The sequence below is a fragment of the Puntigrus tetrazona genome, chromosome 15 (assembly GCF_018831695.1).
Source record: "Puntigrus tetrazona isolate hp1 chromosome 15, ASM1883169v1, whole genome shotgun sequence".
Taxonomy (NCBI): domain Eukaryota; kingdom Metazoa; phylum Chordata; class Actinopteri; order Cypriniformes; family Cyprinidae; genus Puntigrus; species Puntigrus tetrazona.
In genome coordinates, this window is record NC_056713.1 from 5,276,725 (window position 1) to 5,286,185 (window position 9,461).

At 39.3% G+C, this 9,461-nt stretch overlaps 1 pseudogene; it reads left to right on the forward strand.

The window, feature by feature from the left end:
• The first annotated feature begins 4,803 nt into the window (after positions 1-4,803).
• Positions 4,804-7,742, forward strand: LOC122359371 (annotated as a pseudogene).
• The last annotated feature ends 1,719 nt before the right edge of the window (positions 7,743-9,461 follow it).

Below are 9,461 nucleotides of genomic sequence, written 5' to 3' on the forward strand. Positions count from 1 at the left end.
ACAGATCAACCATTGTTAACCTTCCTGGCAAAGCAGAGGAAAACACAAACAGAATGCCTGAGGCTACGCTTACACAACAGTGATATAGTCAAAAACTAAAAAGTTTGTTCATATACACAACAGCTTTTGTTAAAATGATTCACATTTACATATTGTGGCGGGAGCTAACGACAGACACAATGGGTGTGGCGTCAGACCTCGGAGAGGTTTTTTTTTTTTTTATTAACAAAAATATACAAAATAAAGTGTCAGGAAAGAGTGTCCAAAATAAACGGGGAACTGGTGTCCTCGTCGTGCTGCAGGGGATTGCAGGTCAGGTAGTGTTCCAGGAAGGGTCCAGGTAAGGGGCGGAGTCATGTGTGCAGTCTTCGCCAGGACTACGGAGTCCGACAGCTCGCTTCTCAGGAACCTCCTCTGGAACCCGAAGGCCCACCAAGCATTTACTCAGTTAAAATCTACCTTAAGGTAAGATAAGGTGTATGTACCATTCACGCTTCCTCTTGGCCCTTTCTAGACTCTGTCCACAACTCTTCGGGATCGAGGCATAAAGGTAGTTACCGAACCCTATCACTCCTCCAAAATCACCTCTGTTGGCCCGCATGGTCGGGATGTCGGCCGTTATGTCAAGCGATGTTCAGTCGCGCCATCAGTTCCACTCCCGTCGTCTACGGAAGGAAAGCTCCTACCATTACCCATTCCACGCCAACCCAATTAGTAAGCATTGACTTCGCCACTGATCTCTGCTAGACCGTTTTTCCAAATCCGTTTTTCCTCTCCGCAGCTTGCCCACAGCCATGGAGACGGCAGAAGCTCTATTCCTGGCGTGTTCCGACATTTCCGTCTCCCGAAGACATAGTATCAGACTGGGGACTAAATTCACCTCCAGGGTCTGGAAAAGTTTCTTCCGCCTCCGAAGTCTCAGTTAGTCTGTCCTCCGGCTAGCACCCGCAGAACAATGGCCAGATTGAATGCAAAATTCAGGAAATCGGCCAATATCTCTCTGCCTACTGCCACCAACGCCAGGATAGCTGGAGCCAGTATCTACTCTGGGCAGAATATGCACAAAACTCCATTTCAATGTGTCCTAGGTTTCCAGCCGCCTCTGTTCCCCTGGTCCGGTGATCAAGCAGAAGTCCCAGCGGTAGACTACTGGTTCTGGGAGAGTAAGAGGTATGGGACTCAGCTCACGTCCATCTCCAGCAGGCAGTCTGGAGACATCAATGCCAGGCGGACACCAGGGATCAGGTCTGGGTGTCTACAAAAGACATGCGTCTCCGGCTGCCCTGTTGGAAGCTGAGTACCTGGTATATCAGTCCTTCACCATCATCCGTCGAATCAATGATGTCACCTTCAACTTCACAGATAACGAATTTGCTCATCCTTTCACGTAGCCCTGCTCAAACCTTTCACTAACCCTCTTCTCCCTCCTGGAATAACCTGTCCCTGAGGTTTCTCTAGAAAGGAAAAACTGTTACTTACCTCATTGCCATTATTGTTGAACGATCTCTTTGTATGTTTGATCATCTGGCTGTACACCACTTCCTGAGTTGTTTAATTTTAATTTACCTTGGATTTCATCTAGTGTCTGTTTCCTAGACCAGATTAAGATTAAGAGTTCCTCAATTTTTTGGCTTCACAGGAATTCATTTCATCAGGAAATACATTTGCTTCTTATAATGACAATACAAAGAAGAACTGATGTGTTAAAATAAATAAATAATATATATAAGAAAATTATGTTTCTCTTGTACTGGCAAGATCTTTGATTGTGTTTTTTTTTTTTTTTTTTTTTTGTTTTGTTTTTTAAGATGTGCAAAAGCCAGTTTAAAATAAACTCTTTATTCATCTTTTAAATTAATGCAAAGACAATTTTAGCTACTGGTTTTGCCTTGTATTGAAACAATATATTATAATTTCCTTGGTGTCACTGTCATTTGAATACTTTAAATGGCATTTGTATATTACAACCATTAAGCATTAACTGCCATTACTACGTGAAGGTTAAAATAAATAAAAACTAAAACGCACATGGACTTTTTTATTCGTTTTTATTTAAAAAAAAAAAACATGCACAAGATATTCCATAAAATATTTTATAACAAGTTTAAAGTTTTGTGGTTGAATATACTGTCCATTCAACTGACAAGTCAGACATTTAGAGTTTCAAATGCTTTTTGCAAAGGCAGTTTTGCAACAATACCACTCAATGTAGACAAACTGCCTAAGTTTGATCTGGTTTGTGAAAAGAAAAAAGCAGATATTAATACATACAAATATGAGACATATTGTATTTGCCAGTGCATGTCAGATAAAAAATTTTAAACTATAAACTGCTCAGCAACCTTACACTGTAAAACAAAGAACATTACAGTGCATTTACATATGCCAAGCTAAAGTTTTATGTACACTAAGTACACAGTATAAAATATGTAGGTTATCATTCATTTGTGTTGCCATTTAAATATACACTTCACATTTGTTTAAAGATAGAGTGGACAGAACTTGTTCCTCAGGTTCCACCTGTTTTAAGTGTAATCTATGACATTCCTTTTAATAATGGCTTCCTTTATCTTTTTGTTTTACTCCATACATGATTGGATTTATAATAGGGGACAAAATAAGAATATATAAAGAGAATACAACACGAACAGTGTAAGGCACATGGCGCATATTAAATCGACTTTGGAACAATTCAAAAGCAACTACCGATTGCAAAATTTAGTAATGCTACTAGATGTGGGACACATGTGCTGAATTTGACACTACCTGCTTTTGACAACTTTAAGCAGATAAAGATGATCCTTACATAAGTATAGAAAATGATGACAACTAGTAAGATAGTAAGGGACATCATAACAACTCCATATATACTATTACTTAAAGTGTCAGAGCATGCTAGCTTCACAACAGAAAAGTTGTCACAGTAGACTTTTTCAATAATTGCTCCACAAATGTTAAGATTAGCTGTAATTGAAATAGTGATAGTCGATCGCACAAATGGCAAAAACCAAGAAACTGCCACACCTATCACCACTTTTGTTGGCGTGACTATTTTTAAGTATTCTAAAGGACAGCATATAGATATATATCGATCATAAGCCATAACTGTTAAGTTTGTTAGGTCACAACCACCATAAGTAAAAATATTAAAGATTTGCACAAGACAAAGAAAGCCATGTTATCTGATAATTCTCAGTCAGAATTTTAGTCAAAACAAAAGTGTAACAGCAGATCCACCATATAAATTAATACATGCCAAATTGCAAATAAAGATATACATGGGCTTATGTAGCCCTCTTTCAACGCATATTATATAGATGAGTACACTGTTAGAAATTATCATGACTGGGTACAGTAAAGATAGCACAACCACAAAAATATATCTCTGATCATATATTCCTCTGTATCCATCTAGTATGAAAGAAATATTTTCATGACAGCTTGATTTCCTAAATGGAGAAAAAAGCACATACAATGAGTTAATTAAAAAGTTGCCTGTCCTTTTCAGCATGATCAAAACGGATTTGTAAGAAACTAAAACATTTTGCTCTTTGCACAAAATGATAACTTGAATGCTAATACAACAAAATGCATACAATAAATATATACAATAAAATATGTACTCAAAATAAGATAGATAGATAGATAGATAGATAGATAGATAGATAGATAGATAGATAGATAGATAGATAGATAGTTTTCTGTACCCTGTAAATTTTATGTATTAGTTTGTCTTTGTTCTGTGTATTATAGAATGACTGTGTACAAGAAACAGCTCTATTTAAATTAGGTGACTGAAAAAATGCAAATTCGTGATGCTTATTTCATGAAAAAGGATGTGCCTTTCTATCCTGTAAAGTCTCAAAATGTGTCATCCTAGTTAATTTAGTTTGCATCATAAAATCGCCTGCCCTCCTCATCAACCTGTACCAAGGGAAACAGGCACTGGCAAAAGTGTTTTAGGTTTTGCTGAATGTTATGAGTAAAGGGCAAAAACACATTTGCAATTAATTAAAAATAGCAAAAGCTGAAATAACCTTCTAAGTTTTCTAAGTTTTCCTATTTGCAGTATAGGAATGAAAATGTTATGTCGTCTCTTGTTCTTGTGCACTAAATATTTCAAGGTTTCAGCTGCTGTTATTAGATAAGAGATGATAGCGAAGTGTACATTCCAGTAGGGCATTTGCTGTAATATTATTTTATTATTCTAATATTATTTATCTAAAGTAAAGTGGATCAAAAGATAATCAGAGTTGTCCTTAGCCAAGAATACGTTTTGGTTTTAAGTTTTAGGAGAACTTTCATGAAAAGTTTTGAGCCACTGCAAATGTTGACTAGTGTAGTTAGTTAATAAATGAATGCCAATCACCAGAAGACATACTTTAAATACACTTGACACTAATTCAAAGCTAATTTGCTGTATTGATTGTATTTCTAACTATAAGAAGTCTGGAATAAATTAGTTGGAACAGCCACGTCAACATTCCTTGTGTCTGTGTCCTGTATTATAAATGCAGATGTTTCACCAGCAAAACATAATTCGTTGCAGTTAGATTTTTTCCATGACCTTTTAATTTTTTTTTCATTGACAGTCTGCTCTATATAAAACATCTCATCAGTAAAGAAGGTTTTTTTTATTTATTTATTAATTGCCTAATATACGTATGGAATACATTAGTGAGGAAAACATACAGTATACAATTTTCTGCAATTAGTTTTTCTGAACAGCAAACAAATAATATGGAAAATGGTACAAATTTTACATCCATCAGGCTGACTGGATATCTTAATTTGGAATTCAAGATGAAGTACTTCTTGTTTGCTGTGATAACGGTTCTGTACTCAACAATCCTGTTTGCCAATAGCTTTCTGATTGGTGTCATCTGTTCAGCAAAAGCCCTTCATAAACCAATGTATGTTTTTCTCTGTAGTCTGTTTGTTAATGAATTGTATGGCAGCACAGCTTTATTTCCTTCCCTTCAAGTTAATCTTATTTGGAATAGCAATGAAATTTCTTTCATTTATTGTTACCTGCAAATATTTTGCTTGTATACATATGCAATGATTGAATTTTGTAATTTAGCAGTTATGTCTTTTGATAGATATGTGTCGATCTGTTATCCATTGCAGTATAACAGAATCATGACCCCTTTTAGGGTGGGTGTGTTAATTGTATTGGTGTGGTCGTACTGCTTTGTTCAATTTTTTTATTCTTTTATGTTTTAATTTTAAATTGCAACTCTGTGGAAACATTATTGAAAAGTATGGTGCGACAATTATTTGCTCGTGAAACTTGCTTGTTCGAAACCTCTTTGAATAACACTTATGGCATTTATGTTAATGTGATGACAGCATTGATCCCACTGATGCTAATCATTTATTCATATACAAGAATTCTAAAAATATGTTTGAGTTCTACTAAAGCTAGCTAAACAGAAGGCTCTAAGCACCTGTGCACCACACATCATATCTCTTTTAAACTTTTCTTTGGGCTGCTTTTTTGAAACAATCCAAAGCAGGTTTGATAATATCAGAATGCCAGCTTTGTTACGTGTAATCGTTTCAGTCTATTTCTTGATGTGTCAGCCAGTGCTTAACCCTATTCTGTATGGAATGAGACTTAAAAATATCAGGCAAGTGTGTAAAAAATATAGTTGCATCAAAAGTAGGTATTACATAAACAAAACTGTTTGAAGAAATGTCATTGTGGCATTTCAGTGTATTGTGAATTGTATCAATATGGACAATTAAATATGTATATATTCAAGCATATTACACTCAGATAAGTCATTCAGTAATTTACCTTTTACATGAATCTATTTTACTATGATTCTGCTTTGTCTGTCATTCAATTATTTAACTAAACGTTCAAAATTTAATATTTAGGAATAGTTACATTTAATATTTTACATCAGTGACACTCACAAGAAGAGTTTGCATGTTCTCAGCATGTGTGGGCTTTTTCAGGTGCTCAGGTTTCCACCACAATCCAAAAATTTGTAGCAGAGGTAAATTAGACTCTGTACCTTAAAAGTCTATATGAACAATTTTGAAAAATTTGTGTAACTTGGAAAGTATTTGTAATTTGGAAAATATTTCTTGGCTGATGTTTCTTCTTCTGAACGTATTTTCATTATTTATTATTCATATATTTACGTTTTTCATTATTTGTTCTTTTTCTGTTTTATTTAATGTTACTTGCCATGATTTTGTCATTTTTTTAATTAAACATACTAATAATTTATGAGTACAAATTAAGTCTACACTTTCTTCAGATATCAAACGTTAAATTTTATTTGATTAACTTTATTTTCAGTGAAGTGCCAGACTGTGTCAGTAAGAACTTGGTCCTTTGTTCACTTTATTTGACCACAAATTTGTTTACAAACAAGCCACAATTCAAAGATTATACAGTGTCGAATGTATTCTTCTTCCATTCAGCCTTTGTCACCCTGCACATGCACAACATGTATGGGGACAACATTGGTGTAATGACTCCATCATATCCATTTTTTTTTCATTGGAGAAATATATACACAACACAGATTGTATTACAAAATCAGATGCTCATGCACAAAACCTGCATTTCAAATTACACAGACATACTGACTTTGTCTCAGTCTCAGGAGCCTGCATTTCCAAATTGGGTTTGTTACCCTGGGTCATCTCTAGTCAGTGGGGATTTGTGGGGTTGTATGGGATTTGACCATACATTAATGTAGGTAGTAGCTGGCACATATCAAATCCATTAAACAGCCGGAAGAATATTGAGATATAGGCCAGATAATTGCTTTCCACAAATGGTGATATCTTTGGGCCTCCAGTACATAAGTCAGTTCCAGTTGTGGCTTAGTGCCCCGGTGCCGACTGCACCAGCTGTAAGAAAGTTACAACTTAGCCTAGTTTTGATGTGTCGATGGGCACTAAGTTACAACTTGAGTGTAACTCTATGTATAAACCAAATATATACAAAGCATCTGTTCATGTCTGACAGAGGCAATCATACCAATATGCTCTTCTTTTACCTGACCACATTCAGTGCTTTAGGCATATTCGATGCTGCAGACATTTACACATTTACACATGTTAAGAGAGAGAACAATAAGTGGATAAAGGTACAAAGTACTTGTACTTTGAAAACGTCACTGTTCGGCTTCTCCAGTGTAGATTCAGTGTCAGAATCGCAACTCGCTCCTTTAAGACAGACCCACCATTGGTTCCCATTATACTCCTCCCTTCACCATAAATATAAAAATAAATGCATTATATTGCCAGGTATTGTGGTGGCCAGGAAGAGTAACGGTCCCCCCACAAGGCAGCCTGAGCACTTTCAGCACCATGGAGAACCCCACAAGAAAGGGGTCACCAGGTAATCAGGACCAAGGATAGCTTCCCACAGGTGTTCATCCTTACTTCAATAATAGGAGCCTCAGGTGCAGACTGTTGGGCACGATCAGAAACCACCACATAAAAGAATGGAGAAGCCTCAGTAAGGGGAGACAAGGAAAGAGGAGCAGAGGCGGAATGCTGGAACCCCTGAACCACAGAAGTACAGGGTGGCCGTGAGTAGCCTAGACACCTTCCACTAACTACCTTTCTTCTGCCTTCCCCTCAGGGAAATTGAGGGGCTGCCAAGAGACCAGCTCTGCAAAGAAGGAACAGCTTTAGTTATAGTTTTCTTCCAACCCCTCTCCCCTCACCCCTATTACAAAATAAAGAAATCTGAGTTCTGTTCCACCTAAACCTGCCTGCTGTATTTCCTGGAGTGGACAACCTGAGCTAGTCACACCAATTTGGTGGTCAGGGGCTTACATATGTGGGAGAATGCGGCATAGAGAGAAGCCCGACTTAAAAAAAAAAAAAAAAATGGAAGAGGCCCTGACTGCCATTCTGCAGGCCCAAACCACCCTGAATGCAGTCGTCACAGAGCTCTGTCGAAGGACTGAGGCCCAGGCAGGAGGCCTCAAGATTATCTAACCAAGATGACTGAGGATGATGACATGGAAACCTACTTTGTCCTCTTTGAGAGAACCGCTCAGCGAGAGAGATGGCCAAGGAGGAAGTGGGCAAATTTAATTCTTCCTTTTCTGACCGGAGAGGCACAGAAGGCCTGTCGGGGATCTCACTGTCCATGAAGCCGCCAGTTATGAACTGGTCAAGAGAGTGGTTCTCGCCCAATATGGACTTAGCCTACCTGCCAAACCACAGCGAAGTTCATAGCTGGGGATACCAGGTTATCCTCCCAGCCCGGCTCAGGTAGCCACATTGGCTCGAATGGTGAGGGAGCTGGCTGGAAGAAGGGACGGGCCATCCTCCATAGAGAGGGTAGTGATTGACCGCCATGCGTGTGCAGCCTGCCAGCAGATGCCAAGAGGTATGTGGCTCAACAGGGACCGCAAATTGTAGAGGCGCTAATTGCTCTCCTGGAGAACCACCAGGTGACCGTGAGCTTACTGAGGCCTGAGGAGAATAAAGCTGCCTCCTGGAGATCACAACAGAGAGTACCCTAAGAAGTCCCGTGAGATAACTCAAGCAAAAGCCCTAAGGACTCAAGGCAGGAGGAAGGATGAGAGGCCTCTGCGAAGTCTGGTTACTGGCGGTGTTTTACATGTAGAAGGGAGGGACACTTGGCCCGGGATTGCCTAGGCAGAGAACAGGCCCACAGCAAGCACCACAGACTCTTCAAGACGCCAGTGCCATTTCCTCACCACCTGCTGGGCCCACGAAGGGGCAGCTGCCCTAAGTTCCTGTCAAGATTGGAGGCCAAGACACTGAAGCCCTTGTTGACTCTGGAAGCATGGTGACCTTAGTCCGGCCGGAATTTGCAGGGTCACTCGTGGGAAGAGAGATCTCTGTATCCTGTATTCATGGTGACACTAGAACCTACCCCATGGCAGAAATAAGCATAGTTACACCCCAGGGCCGGTTCCAAGTACGAGCAGGGGTGGTGGAGCGCTTGCCCGTCCCAGTCTTGGTTGGCAGAGACTGTCAGGCATTTGCCGCCTACTGAACAGGCCGAGCTGCAGATGAGAGGAGACCTCCACAACCCCAAAGCGCGTTCGTCTAGACACAACCCCTGCTCAAACCCTGAAGAGACTACTGATGCAGGAACAACCAGCCCAGAAGAAGATAGAGGGCATGTTAATTCCAATTCCACTGCCACGGCCTCAGAAGGCCCAGGAGGAGTCCAGGTACGTCAAGAGCTAGACTCCATGAAGTATTTTCTGAATTTCCCCAGCAGAGACCTTCTGGGGAAAAACGTGGACGGTTTGGCACTGCCCGGCTGCAAGATCCTGTACTGACCCAGGCCTGGAAGAATGCGCAAATAGTTGAGGGTCAACTACAAGAGGGGGGTTAGTAGGTTGGTTTTTCCACATTTTATAATAAAAAATGGATTGTTATATAGAGTGGATCAGCGAAGATGGGAAACGTGTGAACAACTGTTGGTACCCAAAGCATAT